Raw genomic sequence first — 5,000 nt, 5'->3', positions numbered from 1 at the left:
GATTCCAAATCATGGTTGACACAGCCAGCCCCACCCTGAGTCCAAGAATGGAGATGCAATCCAGACCGCTGATGACAAGGCCTCAAGGACAATCCGCCCATTGAAGTCTAAGCTTAGAGACTCCTAACTCCCTGTCTGTCTGTCTTCCTCTTTCTTCTCTGCCCTGTTGAGATCATTTAGCACGCCAGTGAGAATCCTGTAACGGAAATACAATAGACCATAACCAACGCTCGTAAAATATCACTAGGGGGTAATGACTCCAGTCCACTGTGGCTATTCACCGCCCATTATACAGGATCAGGAGTGGTGAAATACAAGGCCTACGCTATAGAAAGTGTGGGTGTGCGTTGGTGTGTGTGAGTGTGTGCGCGCACATGCACTTGGGAGTGTGTGTGTGTGACATTTTCACCTCCCCTTATTCTAATAAAGTATCAGCAGTGAAATGCAAGCCAAAGAACTGAAGTGTGTGTCTGAGAAAGTGTGTGTGTGTCTGAGGGTATATGGGTACATCCACCACCCCATTCTAGTAAAATGTCAGCAGTGAAATAAAAACCTAAGCCTGTGTACGTGTGAGAAAGTGTGTATGTGTGAGAAAGTGTGTATGTGTGAGAAAGTGTGGATGCCTGTGTAAATCCAGCTCCCCTCCTTCTAATAAAGTACCAGCACCGAAATAAAAGGCCAAAACTGTGGCAGTTTCACCCCTCCAGTTCCTCAGTATGGCAGTACTCTCTCTCTCTCTCTCTCTCTGTCTCTCTCTCTCTCTCATTGTGTACTCATCTATAGAGCTGCTACATGCCTAGAGCTTCTTTTCTCTATAGACACACACACGCATAAACACACACACACACACACACACACACACACACACACACACACACACACACACACACACACACACACACACACACACACACACACAGTCTCATACATTAAATTCTGGTTAAACAAGAAATGACTATCGAACAACAGTTATTTTTTTCCCATGGCATAAAAACATTTGGTCGATGTGTTGGCGAGAGCGAGGTGGCCTCTGAGAAAGCCCTTGTTTGCTGGTTACAGCCCTCATGTGAAGCCTAACCGTCTGGCAGACTGGCCCATTAAATGGCGCAGGGCTGTTAAGAGTAAGTGCGTTTTCAAGTCCTGCTTCGGCACTTTTTTTTTTTAAAGCCAACAACAGCGCCCGTAAAAAAGTCAAGTGGCCAAAAGGTTCATTCAGGACGTGTTTGTTTCTCCTCATCTACTTCTCTCGCCCCTTCTTTGCCTCCATCTGTGATTTTTCGACATTAAAACCACAACATGGGACACACACAAGGGGGCTCCTGCATTCTTCTGTAATTTGGGTGTCTGGAGAGAGCTCTTCCCTGCGCACTCTGAAGGCACTTTAAGTGTTTAATTGACACATGCGGCTGATCACACGAGTGCTTTGATTGCGGTAATGACAGCCCTGTTAGCGTTGGCATTTCCACGGCTAGATGGAGGCCCTGTGACGGCTCTGAAGGCACTAACAAAACAACCCCGTCGTTAAGGGCTCTCTGGAAGCGAGTCCTCTTTATAATCCCGACGCGAGCCTCATATCAAAACGGCGCCCTCTGTTTGGTGCTTGGCATCTCCTAACGCTTCAACCGTGAGAGGCAAAACGAATGAAATATCCTCCTTCATTAGATGATATTTATTTTTCACATCTCCCATTTCGCATTTCTCCAAATGTATAATTCGCACCGGTCCATCGCAGACGTAGAGGACTTTATCTATCGACATCTGAGACGAGCTGACTGGTGGAATGCCTGCCCTTTCACTTGTTGCTTTTTTCTCCTTGGCATTCCAAACATCTACGGCCAAGAGACGCTGCGCATACATCAAGGGCTTGCCCCCCGCCCGGCTTGAACTTCAACCTCCGCTCGTGTTTACCCTGACAGAGACCTCTCGTGAGAGAGACGGGCCAGGAACTAGGACAGGCAGCGTGGGAGCGTCCCGTAAGCCAAACACAGAGCACCACCAACAAAGCCCACCGCAATCGTGTTTACAACCAGGGGAGGGGCGCCCATGACAAACACCGCCAGTGATAACTCCTTGACCTCGGCACGGAGATAACTAACCCAGGGGTGGCCCTCCGTGGCCCCACCGCTGTGCTCCCAATCAATTCCGTTAGTAAGAGGCTATAACTTTTGGACGTGTGGGGTATACAGGATAAAGGTGTCACCCCATCGGATGGCGTGATGGATCAGGGGCAGTTAAGGAGGGGAGGCTGGAGTGAACAGACAACCATCTCCATCAGCCCTGTCAGAGGGATTAGCCCCGTGCTCTGGCCAGGGTGAGCCCCCTCGCCCTCAGCAGCCATCAATCTGCTACAGACATAAACACCTGTCCAGGGAGGAGCCCTAAGACAACACAGAGGTGAGCAGAGACCTGCAGCGAATGGGAGAGGTAGAAGAAGGAACAAATTATGGAGAGCTTGACAGAGAGAGAGAGAGAGAGAGAGAGAGAGAGAGAGAGAGAGAGTAATGACTTATCTGTAGATATGGAGAATAAATGACTGACAGCTAGAGAGGGAAAGTAGAAGTTGGGTAACAACCACAGTCAGGAACAGATAGACAGGAACAAAAGTGGAGTTAGAGAAATAGATAAACAGGTATAAAATACACTGGAAAATATTTATTTCATATGTATGTGTAAAGTACCCCAAAAAGTCAAATCACCCTCCAATTTGCTGACCAAATCACTGCCCAACAAACCAGTCACCCAGCCCAAGGACACAAGCTAGCCAGTGGACACTGGACTCAAACACTGCCAGGGTAAACATGCACACACAGGTGAACACACAGCCCAGTGCTGCTGCAGACGTATGGATGGTCTGCCCTGATAAGGACCCCACTGATGTCCTTCCAAACCCCCTCCCATCCCCACACGGCCAGACATGTGTCAGCGGGAGGCCTGGAGCCTCAGTCTATTTGCACTGGTGTTTGTGTGTGCTGATCTTCTTATCCTGTCAGGTACGCTGAACATACAGACACTTACACACAACAACAGACAAGCACACACACACACACACACACACACACACACACACACACACACACACATCGCGTTTAATGTGAAACTGTCCACTGGAGTGACTCTCTTAAACACTAAAGACTAAAAGTGTTTGTATGTATGTGAGTGTGTTTGTGTGTGTGTGTGTGTGTGTGTGTGTGTGTGTGTGTGTGTGTGTGGAAGGGGGGGGGGGGGGGGCAGTTCCTCAGGGAACTCTTCATAGCGGGGGTGTACATCCGATACTGGTGAAGTGGCCTTCTCATGCCAGACCCCAAAAACCGGCTGCTCTCTTGAGGATTACACCAACACGCTGTGTGAGGTACTTCAGAGCAGCACACTCCAGTGTGTGTGTGTGTGTGTGTATGTGTCACCAGGCTGGAATATAGAGCCCCTATTGTGCCCTCTCCTCTTCCCAGGCTTTGCTGGGGTGGCTATCTGGACGACAAGCTCCAGCGTTCTGTTCCCAATGATAACTGCAGCCAGGTCCAGGTTCCTGGCGCTGTGTGTGTGTGTGTGTGTATGTGTGTGTGTGTGTGTGTGTGTGTGTGTGTGTGTGTGTGTGTGTGTGTGTGTGTGTGTGTGTGTGTGTGTGTGTGTGTGTGTGTGACTGTGTGTCTGCGTTCCTGGCTGTGTGTATGTGTGTGTGTGTGTCTTAATACATGATTCTTTCTCAGTATTTGCTTCAGTATTTCTGCAGACAAACCAAGCCCCAACTGAGCTGTCCATTAGCTGGAGAAGTGCTAAGGAGAGAAGATAATCATACAGTAGACAGGCAGAGAGTTGTTGAAGAGGGAGAATGGAAGAACAAGAAGCATTACTCAGACGTGGTGACAGGATAAGCAAGGCTTTTAGATTAAGACAATTATAGAGCTATACATTAGCTCTGCCATGGACAGAAGGGCCGTCGGCCAAGTCCATTTTAAAGGGAGATTTTTCACACACCACTTCCATTTTGTATCGATTTATTCAGGGATAAAAAGTCTTCTGAACTCTATTTTCCCCTCCAGGAAAGCTGTAAATGAAGATATTGTCAGCAGACAGGAGCGGGTTTGCTGGAATACACTTAACACAAGTAAACAAGAGAATTCTAGAAAATCTTTTTGGATCTTTTTTTAGCATGCTTTTTTTCCTTTCCAGTCGACTGTCTAGTTTACCCCCCCCTCTCTCATACACACACAGACACACAACACAGACACACACAGACACACAACACAGACACACACACACACACACACACACACACACACACACACACACACACACACACACACACACACACACACACACAACCAGGCAACCAGCAAACAAAACAAGAGAGACTGACATTGAAGTAGACACACATACATATGTGCTGGCACTCACACTTGAAAACAAACACACTTACACACACATGCACACACACACACACACACACACACACACACACACACACACACACACACACACACACACACACACACACACACACACACACACACACACACATAGGGGTACAGGCACACCATATCAGATTTAATTGGCAAGGCAAAGCATGAATCCTCCCTTTTCTTCCCCCCATACTCTTTCCCATTCCCCTGTGGTTTCCTGGTTCCCTGCCTGTCAGCAATTTATCCTGTAAAGATAGGCACAAAGAGACACACCAAAAGAGAGAGAGAGGGAGAGAGAGAGAGAGGGAGAAAGAAAGAAAATACATCCAGTTCTACTCCTTTAATGTACACTCTATACCCCCCTAATGCACGGAGAACGCCCACTGCGTTGATAATGCACTAGTCACAATGCCACTGCGTTTATCTTCACTACTGCATAGGTATGGCCATGAGCCTGTGTGTGTGTGTGTGTGTAATCATGTGTGTGAGTCCCTGAGTGTGAAAGTGTGTACCTGTACATGTGTGTGTATGTGCGCGTGTGTGCGCGTGTGTGCAGACAAGGGTGGATTGGGGAAGAATAGGTTTCCTTGGTGTAATGACTCT

General features: G+C 48.0%; 1 protein-coding gene across 1 annotated transcript in view; it reads right to left on the bottom strand.

The window, feature by feature from the left end:
• Positions 1-5,000, bottom strand: part of LOC308373284 (roundabout homolog 1-like) — a gene marked incomplete at its 5' end in the record, with an annotated part of 175,057 nt that overhangs the window by 96,292 nt on the left and 73,765 nt on the right. The gene's annotated exons all lie outside the window — the stretch shown is intronic.

The sequence above is a fragment of the Sprattus sprattus genome, assembly GCF_963457725.1.
Source record: "Sprattus sprattus genome assembly, chromosome: 1".
In the NCBI taxonomy this organism is placed as follows: domain Eukaryota; kingdom Metazoa; phylum Chordata; class Actinopteri; order Clupeiformes; family Clupeidae; genus Sprattus; species Sprattus sprattus.
Note: the sequence above shows the minus strand (reverse complement) of the source record. Positions and strands in the feature narration are given on the sequence as shown.